The 25,749-nt window shown below is 38.9% G+C and overlaps 1 protein-coding gene across 5 annotated transcripts in view; it reads right to left on the minus strand.

Moving 5' to 3' along the window:
* Positions 1–17,150, minus strand: part of PKIG (cAMP-dependent protein kinase inhibitor gamma) — a 42,150-nt gene extending 25,000 nt beyond the window's left edge. The window contains exons 1-2 of one of the 5 annotated variants that reach the window (XM_078149849.1): positions 17,132–17,150; positions 2,901–2,970 (exon numbers count right to left, since the gene is read on the minus strand). The gene's annotated coding sequence lies outside the window, so the exon portion shown is untranslated. Of the gene's footprint in view, positions 1–2,900; positions 2,971–11,062; positions 11,652–17,131 lie in introns of those variants that run through there. The other 4 variants (XM_020984121.2, XM_020984119.2, XM_078149850.1 and 1 more) reach the window with 4 other exon arrangements.
* Between the last annotated feature and the right edge of the window lie 8,599 nt (positions 17,151–25,749).

The raw sequence follows: 25,749 nt of genomic DNA on the forward strand, positions 1-25,749 counted from the left end.
GTATATTCTGTCATCGGTGACCATCACCACAATCCTTTACATGTTATTTTATCTCATTATAATGTAAACTCCTGTAGGACAGGGGCTGTCTTCTGTTTGTATTTGTATCCTCAGTGCTGAACACAGGGCCTGGCACATACTAAATGTTTAATAAATGCTTTTTCCTTCATTCAATAGCCTCTTAATTTGTCTCCCTTTCTCAAGTTTCTCTTTTTTCCAAGTTATATTCTGAAAACTCAGTTCTGACCATGTCACTTCCACAGTTAATAAACGACATTGGTATCTTATTGTCTCTCGGTCAGATTCAAACTTTTCTGTGTGGCATTTAAAGCCCTTTACCACCTAGCTCCAACCTATCTTTCTAGTATTATTATACATTGTGCCCCTTCACACCTTCTTACGGTCCCAACCAAAATGGCCTTGTTTGAACATATATCACTTCATCTTCAGTTTCTGCACCTTTGCGAAGTCCTTCCTCCATAGCTAGAATGCTCTCCCCTCCTCATTTTTGCCTCTTACAATGCCTAATTTCTTTCAAAGCTCAGCTCCAGTTCTACCTCCTACATGATGCTTTTCCTGATCCCCACAGTTGCTCATGTTTTCCCCGACCAATTACTTTGTCACACACACACACACACACACACACACACACACACACACACACATATGTATGCATGTGCAGGTTTCCTTTAATTTTTTGTCTTTCTATCCCCAATGTCTACTAAAGTACCTGGCATACAGCAGGTACTTAATAAATGCTTGTTAAGTGACAGATCCCCAAGTCTCATAATATTTCCGTTCACAGACTACTATGGTAAAGTAGTCTTGCAAAAAAGATGTACCAAAATTTATGCAAGAATGCTGTGGTTTATAATGGGATGTTCTGATCATTTTAATTTATTAATTTATTCAAGAAAAACATTTAGATGTATTAACAATGATGAATATATTAATAGATGTGATCACTATAATGAAGGAATGGCATTATGAATAATAATATGATGATTAACCTGAAAGCAGCCTGCACAGCACCTGAAAGACTTCTAGAACACTGGATCATGATTTGAGAATTGCTGCATCCACTCATGCCCACACTTGTGGGGCTTTAGCATAGATATGTGGAGAGTCTCTATTTCTATAAGCTATTTTTTGTTTATTTTAACTTCACCATCATGCACCATTTTTCACCCATTGTCTCAGTACTTGTTTAAGTAACTTTACTGCATACATTTGTATGAAAGGAAAACTGGCATCATACCCTGTTTTATTGATAAATTTTCTTTAATTATTATCTTATTAAATTTTCCTCTTAACAGTCCCACATAAACCTTGTAAGGAATTGTTGATATTTAATTAAAAGTAAACAACAAATTCTGTCAAAGATATGACATACAGTGGTATGAGATACTAAATTTTGAGGCATCATGGGTATAGTGGAGAGAGGACTGGATAGGAGACCAAGTTCAAATTCCATCTCAAATACTATTGTGTAATTTTAAGTAAGGCACTTTACCTCTCCAAGCCTCAGTTTCCTCATCTGTAAAATATGGATAGTAATTTTTGTAAACTTTAAAGTACTATGTAAGTGAGGTTTTTGAATTATTTTTTTTATTTTTAGTTCTAAATTCTTTCTTTCCTTCCAGCCCCTCCCCCACCCATTGAGAAGGCAAGAAATGGCATTCATTATACATATGAAGTCATGCAAAACATATTTCTACATTAACCATGTTGCAAAAATATAAGCAAGAAAAAAATAAAGTAAAAAAATATGAATTTGTCAGTTCTTTCTCTGGATGTGGATAGCATTTTTCATCATGAGACCTTTGGAATTGTCTTGGATCACTGTATTGCTAAGAATAGCTAAGTCGTTTACATTTCATCACAGTGCAATATTGCTATCACTGTATACAATCTTCTACTGGTTCTGTTTACTTTACTTTGCATCAGTATAAGTCTTCCTGGGTTTTTCTGAAACCATCCTGCTCGTCATTTCTTATTGCATAATAGTATTCCATCACAATCACATACCACAACTTGTTCAGTCATTCCTCAATTGATGGACATATCGTTAGCTTCCAATTCTTTGCCACCACAAAAAGAACTTCTCTAAATACTTTTGTATATACAGATCCTTTTGATTTTTCTTTAATCTCTTTGGGGTATAGACTCAGTAGTGGGATTAAAGGGTCAAAGGGTATGCAGAGTTTTATAGTCCTTTGAGCATAATTCCAAACTGTTCTCCAGAATGGTTGGACCAGTTCACAACTCCACCAAGAGTGAATTTGTGTCCCTGGTTTTCCATATCCCCTCCAGAATTTGTCATTTTTCTTTTCTGTAATGTTAGCCAATCAATCTGAGAGGTGGGAGGTGGTATCTCAGAGTTGTTTTAACATGAATTTTTCTAATTATTAGTGATTGAGAGCACTTTTTCATATGACTATAGATAGCTTTGATTTCGTCTTCTGAAAAATGCCTGCTCATATCCTTTGAGCATTTATTAATTGAGGAATGACTTATTTCATAAATTGGCTTGGGTCCCTATATATTTGAGAAATGGGACCTTTAACATATAAACTTGTTATAAAATTTTTTTTTCACCATTTCCTCCTAATTTTGGCTACCCAGTTCTGTTTTACAAAACTTTTAAAATTTAATGTAATCAAAATTATCCACTTTACCTCCCATGATCTCTATTTCTTTTTTTGTCATGAACTAAATGAGTTTGCTTTTCATTAAGTACTAAAGTAATGTTAATAATTCTAGAGAGCCAAATTTGTCTTTTTCTCAAGACAAGTAAAAAGTCTTTTTCTAATATCGTGTAACAATTCACTTTCTCCTACAACAGAAGCACAAGTGCTTAAGAAAACACTTGTGGGATTAGAAGGCATATAAGCTCCCACCTGGTTTAGTTCTCTTCTCTTCCCATCATGTCTTCAGATTTTCAGCTCTTGACTAACCACTATAGACAGTCTGAGGAACAAAAGAATTAAAAAAAAAAGGTAAGGTCAGAGAAAAGTGGTTAAATTCAATAAACATTTATTAAATGCTTACTATGTGGCCACCATTGTGCATTGTGAAGGATGGATAAAATTTCAACATGTTATGAAGCAAGGAAGGCAGACTGGTCACAGAAAAATGTAAAAGCAAAGACTGAGAGACAGGAAATCTCGATGGTGTAGGGGAACACGTGTCCAGAAGACTATATAGTCTGGATTGGTTGTAGTACAGAGTACATGAAGGGGGGCAGTGGAAGACAAGCTACAAAAAGAGGCTGGTTGGGGCCAGATCAGGCAAGGCCTTGCAAGTCAAACTGAGGAGCTGGGACAAATAACAAATCAATCCACTGCTCTGGCAAGGACTTCTCAAGTTTTAAGATTCTTCCATAGGATTTGCCTGTCTCTTCAAGAACACCTGATCATCTTAGGCAGGACTGCCTTAACATTCCCCTAAGGTATCGATGCTCATTCAGGGTCAGATAGTTGTGTTACCAATTACTTTACCCTACTGAGAGGGTTAGCTTTGCTTACCTCACTTGAGTCTAATACCTTTATCTTCTGTTAAATTGGTAAAAATTTTCCTTTTTAAAAACAAAAAGGATGCCCACAGCCTTGTCTTAGGGCTATAGTCACAGAAATGTCAGAACTGGAAGGGACTCTAGAACACAGAACATCAGAAATGAAAGAGATGCTAGAATAGAATGTCAGAGTTAAAAGGTGCCTTCGAGATCATCTGGTACAATTTAAAAATTTTAAAAATTAGTCATGAATAGCACTGAGAGGGAAAGTGAATTATATAATTACTCTTACATTTATGTATTCTAAATCCATAAACATTGAGTTAGTGCCTTGTAAAAGCCCCTGTTTAGGAGGGAGGGGCCCTTCCATTTTTACAGTTCTAAGAAGCAATGAGATATCTGCCACCTTGTCCTATAAACCCAGTTAAATGCATTTTCTCATATGATCGTGAAGCTCTGATGGTGAGTTACAACAGTAGCAGTAATTTTCAGCCACCTGATACCTCAAGCAGATGCTTTGACCTTCAAATCAAGTGAGCCTTTCTCAGTGCTTGGAAGAGCAGAAACAGTAAAATGGGGTGCTTCATAATTCAATGAAAGAAAAAAGGACTCAATATAGTCTATGCCACATAGTAAAATAATAAGGAAAACAAAAACAAAGGGAGGGTTTGGTGCCCTCCTGGAAAGAAAAAACATTGAATGTTAGATAAGAAGTACCTTAGGACTTGTTGTCAGAACTGGAAAGGACCTTAGAACTGAATATCAGAATTGGGAGAGATTTTAAAGATCATCCAGGCCAATCATTTTACAGGAGAATCTGAGGAACACGTGGAATTGCATTAGATGTCAAATGTAAGAGATTCTATTTCACTTCTGTGCAGCTCTTTTACCTACTCTAAATTTACATGTTCAATATTTACAAGGAAAGAATATAAATTTAGAGCTTGAAGGTCATCTTGTCCAATTCAATCACAAACAGGGAAACTGAGGCCCCCAAAGGGGAAAGGTCCAGAGTCATAGAGTCAGTAAGTGGTATGGCCTGAACAAGAGCTGAAGTTCAGTATATTTTCCACTATACCATGTATCTAACAGGACAAGATACAAGCAGTTTTGAGCAACTGCCAAAGTGTGGGCCAAACCAGGATGAAATTCAAGCCATGGTTAAATTAAAGATCTAGTGATAATTTTGTACTATGTTTTTATTCCATTCCTTCAAATTGCCTCTAATTTCAGATATTTCTAGAACAGGGCTCTCCAGCCTTTTAGTGAGGAAAACTACTTTTATTTCCTCAAAGCCCATGTGATCAGATGGTCATAGGGCCTAGAGCTAGAAGGTCTCCTGTAGAGTTCTTCATTTTGTTTGTATCATGGATCCTTTGGGAGATCTGGTGAGGCCTATGGAATCTTTCTCAGAATAACATTTTTAAATGCATAAAATAAAATATACAGGATTACAAAGAAAACCAATTATATTAAAATACAGTTCTCTCTATATATACGTATATATGCATACACACACACACACACACACACACACACACACACACATATGTATTTTTTTAAGTTCATATTCCCCAGGTTAAGAACCTCTTCATTTTACAAATGAGGAGACCCCAGGAAACTAAGTGACCTGCCCAAGGTTACACAGTTAATAAGTGTTGGAAGCAGAATAATCTGAACCTAAACTCCCTGACTAAATATAACATGATCACTGACACCACACAGATGTACTGGTGTGACAAGTACAGCAGGTGGAAAAGAGTGAATGGGTTACTGGGATCAGAGAGCATGACCCCTCCATGCTAGAAATCCTTCTGAACTGCCTTAAGGAGAGACTGCCAAGAAAACCTTTAATACCTAGTGACTATTGCCTTGTGCCTCATCTGGCAGGCAGGCATTCAGGGCTTTCTGCCACCTCGTGCCACCTAACCTTTCCAGCCTCGTCTCACTTTACTTTCTTTTCAGTATTCTTATACTTGGTATTCTGAGAATCAAACGCGACTGTGCGCTGTCCCTCTACTCATGTTCTATGCTTTCCCAACCTCTCTATGTTTGCTCATGCTATTATATATACCTGGAAGTTCTAGCTTTAAAAATCCTACCCACCCTTTAAGACTCAGCTCAGACACCAGCTCCTTCATGAAGGCTTTCCTGATCCACAGTGCGTCACCCCACCACCCCCACCATTCCTACTCCGTGTCAGAATTTTTGTTTTCATTCTCTAATCTCAGATGGCACTTTGCTCCTCTGTTATGCTTTTATGATGTTATTTTTCTGCACTATAGCTATTGTATACATACGAGGCTGATCAGAGCATTCTCAAGGGTAAAATTTGTTTAGCGCCTTGTAGCTTATTAACTGGGGATAAAATGATTGGCTCAAAGTTCTCCTCTTCATGCTGACACATAAGAGGATGTCAGCAGCAGAGCTGTGTCCCCTTTTGCCTTTTTTTCTCTTCAGAGGACAGGCCAGAGAACAGTACAGCTAAGATTAGACCTGGGTTCCACTGCTAATTGAAGCTTTGGGTCAGCGGCATGGGGGGAGGGGAAGAAAGAGGCTACATTTGCTCTCATCTATGTAGTCCAATAGCAGAGTTCCTGGATCTTAAATTCTGGTCCCACCCTTGGAGTGGCAGTGGCCTAATCTGTGAGATGACAGGTGTGTAGCCATGAAGAGGGGAGCCACATGACCAAGTGGTGGGACAGTCTGAATCTCAGCCACCCAGAGAGTGGAGGGGGGATTTCCTTGCCAGCTCTAGGCTCAGGATTGTCTCTCTAGCAACTCCTAAGTTTCAGAGTTCCAGAATCCAGCTTTCCAGTGAGAAAAGACTTCCTGGCAAAACCATTCTCTTGAGGAAAACAGTATAATACACATGTGCTCAAAACTAGAGGAGCAACAGTCTAAGTCACAATATGAGGGTACAAAAAGCCTGTTCTTTGCCTTTCGCTGCTACCATGAGTTATTTGGACATTTCAGGGATGGTGGAGGAAGGGTTTGTAATAACATGGAAGCTCACTGAGAGTAAGGACTATCAAAGCATTGTGCCGGACATATACTAGGCATTTAGGAAGTGCTTATTGCATGATTGATTGCCTGCTTCTCTAACAAGCCCGAGTACAAGGGTATCCAAGCCTTCAAGATAGTATCATAAGGCATGGAACTTTATGGATATCTGAGGTAAAAAGTGGGACATATCAGAATGTTGGAAGCTGCTGTTTTCCTAGCAACTTCCAGTTAATTTCATTCATTTTTGAAGGGGATATAAACCACCGGCCACTATGATTTAGGGGACTACATATATTCTGAAAGGGTAGGGGGACAGGAGAAGGGGAGTGATATGAAACTCATTGGAAAAAGAAGGGGAATGTTATCTACTATTTATGATCTGCTGTAAATACTTACGTTTTTCTGCATCAACTGTAGTGTGGAATAAAGGCTATACCCAATACGGCTTTGTTACCTTGAATGCTCATATGGGATCTTGCTGCCCTTTGAACTACATCTGTGGAGACCTGTGTATAAGCTACATAAGCTATAGTTGGGAGAATTCCCACAGGAAACTCTAGGTAGTGGCAACATAAAAAAAAAAAAAAAAGAAGAGAGTGATTTGGGGATGCTGTCCCTCAAGATTGAACCAAATTCATATAAATCCAGAAGCTGGGGTTCTTGGCCATAGGTTACATATAATTCTAAGTTCATAGGCTCATAGATTTAGAGCCAGAAGGGACCTTCAAGGCTGAGACCAATATTCTCATTTGACATATGAGGAAACTGAGGCACAAGTTAAGTGACTTGACCAGCATCACACAATTAATAAGTTTCTGAGGTGAATTTGAACCTAGGTCTTCCTCACTCTAAGACTAGCCCTCTATCTACTACTTCATGCTGCTGCTATAACTCTACCATGAATAAAAGAATTGAAGAAAAATAATTACTGATAAACTCACATTTTTATGGCACGTTAAGGTTTACAAAACACTTCCCTCAAACAACTCTGTAAGGAAGGGGAGGGCAAGGTCAATGATTTCTTGGAGAAATGAACAAGCCTCTTCTGGGTAAAGGGAGGCTGCTTTCTGGTTATGGGCCAATGCTGGCTCCCTCCTGTATTAGATCAGAGGCCTTCTAGCCTTTTTTTCTTTTTTTTACAAGTTGTCCTAGTTCCCCTCTGAACGCCTTGATTCTTTCGGGGGGGGGGGTTCCCCTGTGTTGTTTGTTCTTATGGGGACCTCACACATTCTGCTATGCTATAAGCTGCTTTGGGATGTTGAGGACAGAAAACACTGAAGGATCTTAGATAAGATAAACTGTGTGTCACAAGGTCAGTGACAACTTCTAAACTATTCCCTCTTTTTCCAGGCATAGCTGAGTCAGAGGTCATAGGACCCTGATGTGGGTGTCCTAGAATGTAGATAGCCAGGTGGCACAGTGAATAGAGCACTGGACCTGGAGGCAGAAAAACCTGAGTTCAAATGCCTTCTAGCCTTTAATACAATCACTTCCTTCAGTGGTTACTGAGGGTAACTACCAAAACACTACTCTTTCTCCTTAGATGAAACAATATTCAAAAGCTTTCCTAAGGCCTTTCTGAAAGGCCTACAGAACAGTGATCTCAGCTCCACACTCAGATTCCATGGTTCTTGACTCCTAGACTGTCCGGATCAGTTTCCAGATTGGTATCACTTCTGACCTCTCATTCAGGCACAAACAGCAGAGCTTAGGGGTCAATGAACCGGTTTCTTCACAGTATGCAGGAAGTGACACCTGCTACCTGCTTCTTTAAATAATTCCAGCTAAAGTCTCTTTAGCCACTTCTGCTTTGGGCCCAGCCTTATAACCCTGACCTCAGCCTCCAATTACTATACCAACAGCAGTCTCTAAATCCTGTTTTGCAGTGGGAACTCAGTAACAATTCTGGGCCCCCCATCATTGTAGGTCCGTAGTGGGATTATTGAGTTAAGAGATGACTTCAGTTCACCAGAATAAATACCCTCTTGAAGTTGATGGCTACTTACAGTGGAACAGCTCACTGCTGAAGGCTGGGATTATTAATCTCTTTGAAGTGTACATATGCTGTGACCCTGTATGTATACTGTACCAATGTCTACAAAGCCTGTGATGGTGACTTACTACATAGATTGGGGGGGGGGGGAAGAAGGGGAGGAGTGGTTTACAGTGAAAAGCATAAAGCAAGGAGAGACAGTAGAGTATACTGAAACAGAGTGCTGGACATGGGGTCAGAGGAAGTCAGGACTAGCTCGCTAAGGTCCCTTCTGGTTCTAGACTCCTAGGTCCTAAGCACTCGTCCAATCTTTGCTCTCTTTCCCCATCTCCAAGGACAACATGCCTGGATTTGGAGTCAGAATGTCAGACTTTAGTACTGACTCTATCTATATCTTACTAGCTCTGTGACCCTGGGCAAATCACTCTCTGGGCCTCAGTTTCCTCATCTGTAAAATAGAGAGACTAATACTTAAGTTATCTGTTTCACTGAGTTATGAAAAAATACTTTGTCAATCATAAAGAACTATAGAAATATGAGCTATTATTAATGCTATTATATCAGATACAATAACATATGCTGGCTCATATTTCTATAGGTTCTTTATTTGTAGCAATTCATTTTTCATTCAGAGTAGTAATAATAATTGAGAATTATGAAGTTTAATCATTTGCTAGCAAAATAAAGACAATTTCCACCTGATCAGTCAACAAAGCATATCTCAGTCTTTACTTACTGTATCACTCAAAAGAGTAAAGGATCTGAAATGCTGTGAAATCCCCCCAATTTCCACTGATTTAAGCCCTGTGCTCAGGCCTTTCCTTAAGTCCAGCACTGATTAATTTAACCCCACGCAGAGAAATAGAAATGGTCCATGGAAAGGAGGAATGGTCATCGTTACAAAGTAGTAGTAACTGACCAGATACACATAGAACATTAGAACTAGATGAGATATCAGAGCATGGAACACAGAATATTAGAGCTAGAAGGGACTTGGAGATCATCTGGTCTAACGCCCCTCATTTGGCAGAATGAGAAACCAGAGCTTGTGCTTCCTAATCGATCAGTTGGAGGCCCCTGCTTCAGGGCAAGCCTTGAGGGCTCGACTTTTATTTATTATTATAATATCTGGAAATGGGATAATTTCCCCCCCCCCATTCACATTTGAACCACGTACTCCGATATAACATTCACTGGGCATAAAGTTGAAGGACCTGGGTTTGAATTCTGATTCAGCTACTTGCTGGCAAAAGGAATTTGGGCAATCAGTTAACCCCTCAAGGCCTCAATTTCCTTGACTATAAAGTGAGGAGGTTGGATTAGGTGAACTCTAAAGGACCTCCCAAGTCTGGGTCCTTTTAAAGTCTTATTTGATCCTTGGTTTCTCCCTCACTCTTTAAGAACCACATATATGCCTCTACACAGAAAACATGAAAAACTGCTAGAAATTCATCCCCCATATCTGTGTCAGTTCAAACAGTGCAGAGTCCCCTCAGGGACCAGAAATATTTTCTTCCCAAAGGCCAGATTCCTTTCAAGTTCTGACCTAAGTCTGCATGAGTTTTGGCTCAAAGTTTTGCCTTTTCAATGGTAAACTTTTGAAATACATTTAAATTACTTTTCAGGGATGATGAATGGGAGCCCCAACATCCTAAAATATTATCCATCCACCCCCACAGTGCCTGCGACCCACTGTGATCCTGCCCATGCTCTGTAACAACAATGATTGTAAACCTCCCTTTCAGTACCAAAGTGGCTCCTTATATTTATGCATCTGAAAACAGATAACCACCCAAGAGCTTACATGCTCTGCTTGTTTGCCAAAAATAAATAGCAAATTATAAAAACATGGAAAAGAAAACACCATGTCCCAAAAGTAAATGAGGACTGACTATGTTTTCGGCTTTTAAATGCCATGGCATTTAAAATGCCATCTACTTCAACATTTGTTCTTAGAACCATAAGATGTCTGATAAAGAAAAAAGCTTGGAAGAGAAAATGTTGGCATTGGAAGGGTCCTCAGAACATAGACTATCAGGAGTGGGAAGAGCCTTAAGACGCTGATTACAGCTTTAAAAACTACATACACCTTAATTCTCTCATGCTACAGCTAAGGAAACAGAAGTACCGAAAGGTCAAAGTAATGTCTCCAATGGCACACAGCCTATCAACCTAGTTGGTGGCAGAACCAGAATTAGAACCCAGATCCCTTGTATTTCAGACCAATATTTCTTTCTACTATACCAAGGCAGATAGTCAAAACATAATCATATAACTTTATGAAACTTATTGACATTCCTAATCCCAAATTAAATATCCACTTTCTCTAGACAAAACCCAACAGGAACACATTTAGATGACACAACAGCCTTAAGAAGTTTCAGATAAAGCCACCATTTTCAGGGCAAATATATATATAATTCTATACATATCACACATATAAAAACAGCTGTTCAGTTATCAACATGCCATCTATGTGTCTTCCTAGAGAGCTCATCTCTAGACTTTGCCTCTGCTTCTGCTTGGAAGGGATTTGAAGTTCTACTTACAGAATGAAACTCTCTGGGCCCTGGGAATTTCCAGCTGAGAACTAGGCATGTAAAGTAAGGAGTCCTGGTCACCAGCCTGGCTGTCAGCAAAAGAGAAAGGATGGATTGACTGGTGCAGCAGTGCACTTAGAGAGCTGGCTTCCTCTCTATCTCCTAAATGAAATGTACTTTGAGGCTTTAGTGGGAGTTTCCCACATAGCTTGCCAAGCAAGTCCCCATTTGCTGTAATGCTATGCTCAGCCTGATGATGTCAACCAGTCATTTGCCTAGCTTCCACCTCGAAGTCCACAGCAGAGATCCATTTCCTTAGGACAATGAGCTTGGTGCTGTAACTTCATTCCAGGCTGGCCACAGATGTCTGACATCCTTCCTTCCATTTTCAGCACTGCTGCGTCAGTGACAAAAGGTTTCCTATTCACAGTTCACTAGCCCTGGGTTCCAGGCATCCTTGTCCTTTGTTTCTTACTGCCTGATGACTAGTTTGTAATGTTTGCTTTGCAGCGTTTCAATTATTTTCTTCAGAGTAGGGTGTTTTCCCCATTGCCTTTTTCCTGTCAAGCTGATGAAATTGTTTGGTTTCCCACAGAAGTTCATTAATGAATATGTATTAAGCCCAAACACTAGGCAGAGCATTGTACTAGGTGCTTCATGCCAGCAGCTCATGTTTAACTCAGGCTTTCCTCACAATCATGTGAAGTAGGTGGTGCAACTGTTATCCTCCTTTTACAAATGAGGGAACTGAAATTCAGAAGAAGCTTGCCCCAGTGTCACACAGCTGGGTTTTGGCCTAAATGACTCCTAGACCAATGTTCTTTATACCAACCACAATGCCTCCTACAAGACATGATATAGGCTAAAGAATATTTTAGAAATGAAAATATGAATGCATTCCAAAATGGTTTGGGCAAACTGATGGATAACAGCTAATTCTCCAAGTTCACACAAGAAAGGCCGACTTTCTTCTTTCACAGTACATCCTGCAGGGCTTCTGATGGCAACCCAACAGTGGGCCGGCTCAACTTCGTTCCAAGTTTATTAATTTATTTAATTTATTGCTTGGCTGTGGGCAAGTCACTTTCCTTTTCTGGGGCACAGTTTTCAAATCTATAAGATGAAAGGATTGGATTAGATGAACTCTTAAGATCTCTTCCAGTTTGGATATTCTATATTCTGTTATAAAGGGAAACTTTCAGCTCTAACAAAATGCAGAGTTCTATGATTCAATTTCCCTTTCTGAAGCAGTTTTACCACCCATAAAGTAAGAACACCAGAACTTCCTTCCTATATCTCAAGGATGCTGTGAGAATGAAAAATATCCACTAAGTCAAAAGCTCTGATGTCTCTGGATAAAAGCACTAAATAAATTGAAGACATTATCATTAGTAATGGAGCAAAATTCTCCTGAGTATCATAGGAAGTATCCTCAGAAGCCCATTCAGCTTAAAGGGCTTGCATTAATGCTGTAATTGGTAAAGTATGCCTTCTTTACAACAGCCTGCACGGGCTTCAGGAAGCACAGTTTCCAGACAGGTCAGTTGACTGAATCATGTATTCTCTTTGCACTGAATCATGCACTAACACTTATCCAAAATTAAGGAACATATACACACAAAAACAAAGCCATCATTTTCTCCTTTTACACCATTAATTTGTAAAACTTTCCCTGCAGAGAAAACTATTCTCCATTTATCAACTAATCTGTAGGAAAAATACCTTAACACCACCATTTAAGTGACGTGGTCTTAAAGGAATTTACTCCCAAGTACTGTGTGGTTTTTTATGCCCCTGTCCGTGTGGTGTAGTGTAAAAGACACCAGGTTCAGTCAACAGAGCCGGGTTTGAGTCCTACTTGGTGTGGCCTTGAGCAAATGACTTCCCTTCTCAAAGCCTCATTGTCTCCATCTACAACATGAAGAGAATACAGCTTGCACTGCTTACCTCTGGAGTAGTTCTTTTTAAAAAAAGTCTTTGATATTTTCTGTTCCTTATTTCAGCACAGTATCTCATGTATCTCTCCCCTTTGCCTTTCTCAGAGAGCTATCCCCTATGACAAATAGTATTTTTTAAAGAGAATTTTTTAAAAAGTCAGCACAAATCATCAATACATTGAAATAGTCCAAACGTATGTGCAGTGTGCAACATCTGTGGACCTCCCACCTCCACAAAGGGCATCTTCTCATTTCTTTTTATTTGAGTCCCTTCTGATCTTTACAATTTTGTTACACTTTTGATTTTTGGTGTGTTGTTTTTCCATTTACATTATTGTAATCACTGTGTATATTATTTTCTTGGCTCTGCTTACTTCGCTCTGCATCAGTTCATATAGATCTTTCTATGCTTCTCTGTATCCATTACATATATCATTTCTTACAGCATAGTAATATTCCACTACATTCATGTACCACAATTGGTTTAGCCATTTCTCAACTGATGGGCATCCACTTTGTTCCAATTCCTAGCTATCACAAAAAGTGCTGCTATAAATATTTTGGAGTATATGGGACCTTACTGATAGCTTATTGGGGTATAAGTCCAATAATGGAGTCTCTGGTTCAAAGGGTATGGACATTTTAGTCACTTTATTTGCATAATTTCAAATTGCTTCCCAGAATGGTCACACCATTTCAAAGAACTCCACCAACAATTGTATGTGCCTGTCTTTCTGTAACCCCTCCAACACTATTGCCATTTTTTTTTGTACTTTTTGCCAATTTGCAGGTAAAAAATCAGGGTTGTTTTGATGTGCATTTCTCTTATTTTCAGTGATTTTGAGCATTTTTCCATATGGTTGTGAATACACAGTTTTCACTTTGAGAACTGTCTGTTCATATCCTTTGACCATCTATTGGGGAAAATACTATTAGTCATATTATATATATATATATATATATACACACACACACACACACATACAAATATACATACACACATATATGTATGCCCATGTATATACATATATATGTATAAATATATATTTGTTAATTACTTCTGTATCTTGAATATCAAACCCATATCAGAGAAATTTGAAACAAAGATTTTTACTTATTTGACAACCTTCAAGTAGTTTTTAAGGGTTGAATGAGTTAATACACATGAAAACTTTTTGTAACCTTAATATGCTTTATTTACAGGATTCCAGGAGCTCAGATTGGAGGACATCTGGCCTTGCTTTTACAAATGAAGGAAGTGTGGCCTAGAAATATTAAGGGACTCTATTGCCCAAGGTCATAGAGATACTAAGTAGGCAGACCCAGGATTCAAACTCAGGTCCTCTGACTTTAAATCCGGTATTCTTTCAAATGCACCACAATGAGTATTTATTATATATACATATAATATAATATATTATATTTATATTTTAAGGTAAAGAAATGTAAGGCCTAGCATTCACTGTATAAAGGGTAGAAGAGAATCACAGGATCATCAACATTAAGATTTAGACAAGATTTTAAACTATTCAGTCCACCCACTTTATTAACCCCAGAAGAGGATAAAAGTGGGACAGACACAGAGAAAGGAAGAGGCTTGCCCAAGATCACATAGCAGGTTAGTCAGTGGCAGAGCTAGGACTGGAAACCAGGTGTCCTAACACTTAATCTAGAGTTTTGTCCACTATAACAGGTTACTATCTAGCTGGTTAGCAAAGAACTTGAAACATAATACAGAGATTTTCCTTCTTGTCATTCTCCTTTCCCTGTTCCTTCCCTGGATCCATATATCCATATTAATAAGCACCACAACTCAAAAACTAAGACTTTTTTTTAAGGCAATTGGGGTTAAGTGACTTGCCCAGGGTCACACAGCTAGTAAGTGTCAAATTTGGTCTGAGGCTGGATTTGAATTCAGGTCCTCCTGACTTCAGGGCTGGTGCTCTATCCACTGTGCTGCAAAAACTAAGACTTTTAAACCCAACCATTTTTGATGATAAGATACATTATTTTCTCAAAAAAAAAATTAAAAAGCACCATCATTATAGTGCCCAAGACATTTTCTGTATTGATTGGGGAACTTTCCTGACACTTTGGCTTATTCTTATCTATCTTTCTAGTTTTAAGAGACTTGCTACCCTCTCTGCTCCTAGCCATGCTTCCTCCCTACCTCCCCAAATCCTTATAGCTCAGCCCACATGGACATCACCAACATACAGTAATGCTGCTGCTGGGCTGAGGACATTTTGGCATAGACAGGTGTGATTAAGCTTAGCCTGGAGGAGGAGAAAGCACCCAAGGAGTGGATGGATTGGGGAAACATGAGCCAGTTGGTTTCCTGACAGGACCAAAGAAATAGCATTTTCACCCAAATAAGGGCTGTGTGTACAGGAAACAGGCTCCTTCCCTGGAAGAGAAGTGTGGTGTAGAGACAACGTAGAATGGAGGGTTCCATGGAGTCACAGAAGTTCAATTTGATAAAACTGAATTCCACAAATATTTATTATGCATCAACTACGTACAAGGCACTGTCAGTCTGAAAGAGATCTTAGAGATCATCTAGTCTTCTTAAACAGGAGGAAAGAGAGACCCAGAGAAATGAAGTCACTTGCCCAAGGTCACATAAGTAGTTAGGAGCAGAGTAAGGATTCACACCAGGTGCTCTGACTAAAAATCCAGCATTCTTTCCACTATACCACTCACTGCCTCTTCATACCCTACTTATGACTGCTCAATATAATGGGCTCTTGCAAATGGATGCAACAGAAGTGGAAAAATATGTAGGAGGCTCTGATTTTTTCCAAAAGGAAAATTTTAAAAATAAACTATGGAATGTCCAAAACTGTTCTCAGGACAACATTTTGCTTGGCTTATTCAAGGGGCTTTTGAAATGTCTACGACTTGCAGAAAATTTAGCTAGTTAGGCTGGAGTGTGCTCAGTGATCCACTCAGGGCAGCTCTGAAAGCAAATAACTCCCTACTCAGGAAGCAGCCATGTGCACGTTGGCCTTGAAAAGAGAGAGTGTGTGGCAATGGAATATGCCTCTCAGTAATTAGCCATGTGCTTCTGTCTTTTTATAGTATCTATAAAATTTGTGATCTAAACGGTTCTGTAACAGGCCAAGAGTTGGCAATGGTGTAAAAGGAGTAAAAAAAAAGCTGGGCAAAGAAGACAAATTTCATTCCAGGTCACAGATGCCACATTACAATCTTGTCAAATCTTTGACATTCTCCCAGTCCAGGGAAGGAGCTTGATCCCTACAGAAAGAAGAGCCCAAGTTTGGGCTGAAATGATGCTTTCTTGGCTCGGTTACTCGGGCTCCTAAACAATGGGCCAGCAACAGCAAAGAGGGAAAGAAACTGTTTACTTGCAGCTAAAACTATTTATAGACCTGGCAATCTGCTCGGATTCTGGATGATAAATCTCTATGTTTCAAGTGAGCAGTTGTTTTGCTTCTGGAAAGTTTCACCAAACAAGTCTGTTCCCTTTATTGTCCCCGGAAGAAGACCACTCCTCAACTCACGCTGTTCTCAGGAAGTTTTATTTGGGCTTCTGTTAAAACACACACACACACACACACACACACACACAACACACACACATGCACACTCACACACACAACTGGAAAGGACTTTAGCATACACAATGTTGGAACTAGAGGGGGGCATAGAACAGAGAATATCAGAGCTGGAAAGGATCTTTGTACACAAGCTGTTAGTGCCGCAAGGGACCTTAGAGATCAAATAATCTAACTGCCTTATGTAATGCAGGAGGCAAGTCTGTTCTTTTCAATTTGCTAGAGTCTTTTAGGATATGTGAATTTCACTCCCCTTATCAGTTTATACCTCCTCTGTTTAATGTAACATTATTTTAAAAATCATGTAAAACTAATAAAATTAAATGATGAAACATTTGTATTAAACTTAAGTTGCTCAACAGCTACTCCAAACATAAACATTTCTGCAACAACAAAGTTCATATTTGAATATATCCCAGTCACTGTAGTGAAATTAGGATCCCACTGGTGAATGACAGCTCCTGGTATTTTGGAACAATGAGGTTACCTACAGACTTGTTTTCCCAAGAATGACAACCATCAGTATACTTTCACAAACAACAAGAAATGATAGATATACTCACATATAAACATGAGGGAGAGGCATATCATCCACCCTCTCTAGGGTGAAATGCAACTGCTGCTTCCCCAGGTGCAGAAGAATATCTCTCCTCCCTTCCCTTACACCCCCCAAAGCATGAAAATACTTTCAGTGGAAAGGTTTGGTTATTAAAAAAAAAAATCCAGAGCCTTCTGCACAGTTTCAGCTCACAGAAGGGGTTATACACTCGCCTACTGATTTGTTTGAAAAAAATCAGCCAACTTCACTGAATGCCCAGCTCTTGCAGCAGAAACAACACAAATTAGCCTCTCCCCTGAGTCCTCTCTTACCTAACTGTAAAGGGAGAGAAAATGGTCAATAACCAACATTTATACTGGCTAAAGTACCAGAGCTTCCAGATCTATCACACAGCCTGAACTCTGAGAGCCCCTGAGAAACTTACAAGGAACAGTTTAAAGTAAGAACGTGTGCTTCCTGACAATTAATTTACGGAAAGAAAACAGTGGCATTTCTCAAAGGGATTAACTTGTTTTCCTATCTCATCACAGTCCTAATGAAGCTTGTTAAAAGACAAACAATAAGGGGCAGCTAGATGGTGCAGTGGATGGTGCACCGGCCCTTGAGTCAGGAGGACTTGAGTTCAAATGTGGCTTTAGACACATGACATTTACTAGCTGCGTGTCCCTGGGAAAGTCAGTTAACTCTGTTGCCTAACAAAAAGAGAAAAACAAAAAGACAAACAATAATGCTTATAAACTTTTAATGTGCTCACATTTTAAAACCAGGAGAATCATAGATTGAAAGCTCTATGGGCACTCCTCATATCCAATCTGTTTGCCAAGGCTTGTCCAATTTACCTTCATGACATCTCCTGCACTCGCCCCTTTCTCTGCCCAACACCCTGGTCCTGGCCCTCACGACCTCACAACTGCACTGCTGTTAACAGCCTTCTGGAAGGCCTGTCTCAAGTTTCTCCCCACTCCAGTCCATCCTCTCTAGTAAGCTATCAAAGTGATCTTCCCAGAGCATAAGTTTGACCATATCGCCCCCCTATTCAATAAATTCAGGGGCTCCTTATCACCTCAAGGATCAGATATAAAAGCTGGTGTTCAAAGACCTTCATAATCTTCTCCCCTCCTATCTTTCCAGTCTTCTTACACCTTGGCCCCTCCACCGCCACTCCCTTTCTGATTCTGCAGTCCAATGACACTGGCCTCCTCGAGGCTCCTTCTTCCAGCTCCTGGCATTTTCACTGGCTGTCTCCCATGCCTGGAATTCTCTCCCTCCTCACCTGTACTTCCTGGCCTCCCTGTATTCTTTTAGTTCCAGCTAAAATCTCACCTTCTATAGGAAGTCTTTCCTGAGACTTTACCTTTGTTGATTATTTCCATTTTCTCCTACATAGATTTTGGTTTTTTGTCTCCCTCATTAGTCTGTGAGCTCTTTGAGAGTAAGAGCAGTATTTTTGTTATTACTATGTTTTTAATATTTTAAAAAATATTTTGAATTCCAAATTCTCTTCCTCCCTCCAGCCCCTCTCCTACCCACTGAGGAGGCAAGCAATATATCTATTATGCATGGGAAATCACACAAAACACATTTCCATATTAGCCATGTTGCAAAAAAGAAAAGGCAAGAAAAATAAAGAAAATGAAAAAAGTTATACTTTAATTTGCACTCAGAGTTCATCAATTCTCTCTCTGGAGGTAGATGGCATTTTTTTTTTATCATGAGTCCTTTGGAATTGTCTTGGATTACTGTATTGATTAGAGTAGATAAGTCTTTCACAGTTAATCATCCTTATAATATTATTGTTACCGTGTACAATGTTTTCCTGGTCCTGTTCACTTCACTTTGCATCAATTCATATAGGTCTTCCCAGGTTTCTTCTTTTTTATGAAACCATCACCCTCATAATTTTTTATATTATAACAACATTCCATAACAATCATATACCACAACTTATGTAACCATTCTCCAATTGAAGGACATCTCAATTTCCAATTCTTTGCCTCCACAAAAAGAGCTGCTATATATATTTTTGTACATATAGGCCCTTTTTCCTTAATCTCTTTGGGATACATACAGACTTAGTAGTGGTATATATGCACAGTTTTATAGTCCTTTGGGCATAGTTCCAAATTGTTCTCTAGAATGGTTGGACCACTTTACACCTCCACCAACAGTATATCAGTGTCCCATTTTTTCCACATCCCCTACTGCATTTGTCATTTTCCTTTTCTGTCATGTTAGCCAATCTGATAGGTGTGAGGTGGTACCTCAGAGTTGTTTTAATTTGCATTTCTCTAATCAACAGTGACTTAAGAGAATTTTTTCAGATGACTATAGATAGCTTTAATTTCTTCATGGCAAAACTGCCAATTCATATCCTTTGACCATTTGTTAATTAGAGAATAGCTCTTATTTTTCCTTTATCAGGGAAATTTGCTGCAAATTTCCCCTCCAGTTTCTTGCTTTCCTTCTAATTTAGCTGCATTGGTTTTGATTGTGCAAAACCTTTTTCATTTCATATAATCAAAATTATCCATTATACTTCCCATAATCCTGTCTGTCTTTTGTTTGGTCATAAACTCTTCCCTTATCCATAGACCTGACAGGTAAAATTTTCCATGCTCCCCTAGTTTCTGCCAAACTACTTTCTAGTTTTTCCAGCAATTTTTGTAAAACAGTGAGTTTTTGCCCCAAAAGCTTGGCTCTTTGGGTTTATCAAACACTAGATCACTATGGTCATTTACTACAGTGTATTATGTACCTAATCTATTCCACTGATCCATCATTCTATTTCTTATGTAGTACCAGACTATTTTGATGATTACTACTTTGCAATATGGTTTGAAGTCTGGTACTGCTAGGCTACCTTCCTTCACAATTTTTTTTTTCCACTGATTCCCTCAATATTCTTGACCTTTTGTTGTTCCAGATAAATTTTGTTACTATTTTTTCTAGTTCTATAAAATAATTCTTTGGTCGTTTGATTGGTATGGCAGTGAATAAAGCAAATTAATTTAGGCAGAATTGTCATTTTTATTATATTGGTTTGGCCTACCCATGAGCAATTAATATTTCTCCAATTGTTTAGATCCGACTTTATTTGTGTGAAAAATACTTTGTAATTGAATTCATATAGTTTCTGGGTTTGTCTTGACAGGTTTATCTTGGGGCAGACTCCCAAATATTCTATATGATGTGCAGTTGTTTCAAATGAGATTTCTCTTTCTATCTCTTCCTGCTGGGTTTTGCTGGTAAGTATGGGAAAGAAGAGATATTAGGCTTCCTACTACTCTGTCTACAGAGTCGTTGTGCTGATCTCATTGTTATATGTTTGTGAAACCTGGACAGCATAGCGGCGTCATGCCAGGAAAGTGAACCACAAGAGACCAGGGGTTAACTAGGGATAAATATAAATGTAAATTAAGGCAGAAAGCCAAATCTCTTGGCTAAAATGTTAGGAATTATCTTACCTGGGTGACCATCACCTCCTCAGTGGCAAACTGGTTTGCCTGGAGATGCTTCCCCAGCTCTGGCGCTTGTCCTCCTCATTGGTCAGTCCTTGGCCCAGATCCTCATTTTATTGGAAGTCCAGACTTGTTCATTTCACTCCCAGCTCCACTCACTTTCTATATTGCTCTATCTCCTCACCAGCTAGCCCCTCCTACTACCCTTTATGTTTGGCCTTCCTCTATTATAATGCAAGCTTCTTGAGAGCAGGGAGCATCTTGTCTTCCTGTACTTGTATTCCCAGCATTTAGTACAGGCTGGCACTGGTGAGCACCAAATACATGTTAGACCTGAACAACTGTGATTGTGTTCCTTTTTGTTTAGTACAAATTCCTTAAAGCAGCAGAAGTGGGAACAAAGTGGACCAGAAAAGCCATTGCATTTCCCCTGGGCTGAAAATGCACTAATTATTGTAATAGGGTGCAACTGATGAAGGCTCTAAGTCTCCAGAGACAAAAAGGGGTAGAGAGAAAAGAATGGTGAGGACCTGCACCCTGGCTAGCAACACTTTTATCCACCATAGTTACATTTATATGTGTTGTCATCCTCCTTTAGAAGGTAAGCTCAGAGATGGTATTTGCTTCTGTTGTTGTTGTTGTTTTGGGTTTTTTTTTTTGCTTCTGTTTTTGTATCCCCAGGATTTAACACATTACCCTTTGATAAATGTGTTGATCCATCACACCTATCATATTGACTAACATGACAAAACAGGAAAATGATAAATGCTGGAGAAGATGTGGGAAAATTGCAACACAATGCACTGTTGGTGGAGTTGTGAATTGATCCAACCATTCTGGAGAGCAATTTGGAATTATAAAAATGTGCATACCCTTTGACCCAGCAATATCACTTCTAGATCTGTATCCCAAAAAGGTCATACAAATGGGAAAAAGATCTACATGTACAAAAATAAATATAGCAGCTCTTTTATGTGGTGGCAAAGAATTGGAAATTGAGGGGATGTCCATCAGTTGGGGAATGGCTGAACAAGTTGTGATATATGAATGTAATGAAATACTACTGTGCTATAAGAAATGATGAGCACGCAGACTTCAGAAAAGCCTGGAAAGACTTGAATGATGTGATGCTAAGTGAAGTAAGCAGAACCAGGAGAACATTGTACACAGTAACAGCCACAGTGTGCAATAACTAACTTTGATAGACCCATCTCTTCTTAGCAGTACAAAGATCCAAGACAACTCCAGAGGACTCATGATGGAAAACACTATCCATATCCAGAAAAAGAACTATGGAATCTAAATGCTGATCAAGACATATTATTTGAGCTCTCTCCCTTTCTTTGTTGTTGTTGTTTTGTTTCGTTTCTTCTTTCTCGTGGTTTCTCCGATTGGTTCGAATTCTACTTTTCAGCATTGAAAATAGGTTCAATATGAATGTATATGTAAAGCCTATATCAAATTGCATGCTGTCTTAGGGTGAGGGGAGGGAAGAGATGAGGAAAAAATTTGGAACTCAAAATCTTATGGAAGTGAATGTTGAAAACTAAAAATAAATAAATAAAAATTTAAAAATACATCGATTGATTTTGACCTGTACCCATCTAGAGCAGCTCTCTCCCTCTGTCTCTTTGGCAAACAACTTTTTTTCAGCCCTACCTGTTCTGTCCTTTGCAGTCCAAAGATGCTTCTCTTTGGCAGAGAAAACAAGCAAAATAAAAACTGAGCCCTACTGCCTTGTCTCCTTTGTAAGTTATCATTACCTCCTGTTGGCTCCCCCACCAGACTGTGAGCTGGAGAGCAGGGGCTGGTTTTTGTCTTTTTTTGCACGCCCAAGGCTTAGCACAGTGCCTGGAACATAGTAAATGCTTGATAAATGCTTGTTGACTTGACTTGAACATTGGTTTTATCCTTTCTTTAATTCTCCCCATTTCCCCACTATAGCTAATAAAAAACCACAATAAAACCCCAGACCATATTGTTGCCCTCAGCTTTGCTCATCAGCCTCAGCTCAGTTTGAATCCTCTTACTACTCTTAGAGAACTGTCCCACATTTCTGTTCTCACCCTGTCACCTGTTCCTTGTTTCTCTCTTTGGGCATGAGTCTTTAAAAATCTTACTTGGCTGTTGAGGTCCCTGTGTATTGACATCGGTATATTTAGACAATCCTACCTTTTCTACTTCACTGGAGTTATCTCTGTGTCTCCAGCATTTCATTATGAGAAGCTGATCTTCTCTCCTGGGCTGACTTCTTTTGTTTGATTTGATTTGTACATGGTCTAATATGAGTACAAAGTAAAGTTTGAGGGTGTGGCAATAGTGTGTCCAAGAGGTCAAGTGCACAGGACACTGCATTTTCCTCTGCACTTATATCCAGCCATAATGATTATAAAAAGATTTTAAAATTTGCCAAAATTAAAACTGATTGTTTTCTTTTTTTCTTTCTTTCTTGGTGGGGGGAGGCAATCAGGGTTAAGTGACTTGCCCAAGGTCACACAGCTAACAAGTGTCTGACGCCAGATTTGAATTCAGGTCCTCTTGACTCCAGGGCCAGTGCTCTGTCCACTTCTGTACTGTTAAATGATTGTTAATTGCTTCCTAACTCAACACTTATTATTATTAATATTAATTACAGCTAACATTTACATGGCACCCTAAAGTTTATAATGGGCTTTAAACATAATGATCTCATTTGATCCTCAAAATAACTCTATAAGATAGGGGCTATTATCATTCCCATTTTACAAATAAGGAAACTGAGGCCAAGAAAGGTTAAGGGATTTGCACAGTGTCACAAAACTAAGAGTTTGAAGCAGAATTTGAACTTAGGTTTTCCTGACTCCAAGTCCAGCCCCTCTATACACTATGCCACCAATCCTGGTCTCGGAGAATAGATGATGAAACATATTTCCTTTCTATCAGTAAAGTACAAGACCAGATTGTTGCATCCACTGTCAGAAACATTGTTTAATTATTTTTCCTTGTTACAAGGAAGGATTCAGTGAAGGTATATATTATGAAGTGACTGTGATGTAAAGAAGGCATCAATAAAACTCAAATATCAATAAACAAAACTCAACCTCTCTCCATTAGGCCCTCATTTAGCTGGATTTCATGTTTGTATCTGTCACAAACTCTCTAAGACAAATATAGTAGCATCTAAACATTATTGCTAAAGAAATTAAACTCTGTAATGTCAACATTAGCCAACTGACAATTTTAGCCAGTTTAACTCATATTCAATTTAGAAATAAACGTAGTACTCGCTGGAGCATGAATAATTCTAAACCATTTGAAAAAAGAAAAGCAAAGATTTGCCTATTAGCCAGGCTAAACCAAAGACATGTCAAAATTAGTTGGCTATTAACATTAGTCAGAATTTCTAGTTAACGTTTACATTTAAAGGATTAAACATAAGCATTAAAATTTGCAATCAATATATGAATACCCTTAGAGACCTTCATTATCAGCTCTTAAAGTGTCTTAATTTTTCTACTGACTGGCTAGTAAGGAGACCTGCTACTTGCTTGTTTGAAAAAAGAAAAAAAAAGACTTTTTATTAGATAGGTGGTCCTGGCAAGTATATTTGTATATACGTGTGTGTGTGTGTGCACGCGCGTGTGTGTATCCTGGCTAATGCTGATGTTATCCAAAGTAAGTTCTAGTTGTAATTTATATAGATACTACTGTATCTGACTAATAAGGTTTATGAAAGATTCAGATATTAGAAGGATCAGCTATATAAGAACAGAAGGAGCATATTTATTTTGGACAGTATGAATCTTAATAATGAATGTTTCTTTAACTGAATTTATTAATAATCAACAGTGATACATTAATAATCAAAGTTAATGTTGTAATTGAACTCTATAAACCTTCTTCCTCTGAAGTGCTATGATTCTATGATTCTTTATTCCAAAACCTCAAAGCATGAAGTCCAGCAATCAATATAGTTTATTCAAAAGAGTAAAAGTACAAATCAAATATAAATATCCCCAATCTGTCCCTGGTGAAATTCCTCAGTCTTTTCTGGTTATGACATATAAATTTAAATTCAAATTGAGTGAAGCTCCTGTTCTTAAACTTACCTAAGACCAACAGGATATTTCCGAATTTAGATATACAAAGAAGACACTAGGCAGTTTATTTGGATACTTGAAAAGATTAAATGTTTTAGGCCAACATATACAAAAATATTTATAGATTTTACATCAAGTTATTGGGCAGATTTTAAGAAAGAAATCAATTCTACAGTAGAAATATTGCTCCTGAAATGTACCTTAGATTATCTTGAGAATAAAATATTTCTAAGCAGTTGTTTTTCTTTGTAATTTTTTTTAAAAGAAGGAAAACAGAGGACTCAGGAAAAGACAATAAAATAAACCTGGCTCCCCATATTTAACATTTAATTTTAATTTAATTTAAGGGTTAGTGTTTTTATTTTTGAAAGAATACATTACTCAGAGCCAAGATGGCGGAGTGAAACCAGTAACTTGCTTGAGCTCTCCCCTAAACCCCTCCAAATACCTGTTAAAAAATGGCTCTAAACAAATTCTAAAGCAGCAGAATCCACAAAAAGACAGAGTGAAGCAAATTTCCAGCCCAAGACAGCCTGGATGGTCGATCAGAAAGGGATATTGCCCCGGGCGGGGAGAGGAATGCAGTTCAGTCTGGGAGCACAGGCCACAGCAAACGTGGAACAAGCCTCACAGGATTGAATCACAATCAGCTGTGGCAGATTCCAGACCTCTCAACACACAAACGCCAAAGACAACTTAGAAGGTCAGTGGGAAAAGTCTGTTTCTGCAGTGAGAGTGAAGCTAGGTCTCAGCCTCAGTTCCCAAGCGTGGCCCTGGGGCGGTGGCTGCTTCCTGTGCTTCAGGCCCACAGACTGAGGGGGAATCAGGTGGCTGATCAGAGGGGGATTGCAGGGATATCTCTGCCAGTGCTGAAGCAGGATTCTCTCACTTTGCCTGTGCTTGGATCTGGGTCACAGTTCTGGGTGGTGGTGCTGGGGCAAGGAGGAGAGCTGGCATGGTGGAGCTTGTAGTGGCTAGGAAGAGTAAATTCTCACAGTCTCAAGACAGAAAAGACTGCTTATAGCCACTCATAGACCAGAGCACAGCCCAGGAAAGGAATAAACATCTCGCCCCTTATCATACCA

Source organism: Phascolarctos cinereus, unplaced genomic scaffold (assembly GCF_003287225.1).
Source record: "Phascolarctos cinereus isolate Bilbo 61053 unplaced genomic scaffold, phaCin_HiC Scaffold_2;HRSCAF=192, whole genome shotgun sequence".
Lineage (NCBI taxonomy): Eukaryota > Metazoa > Chordata > Mammalia > Diprotodontia > Phascolarctidae > Phascolarctos > Phascolarctos cinereus.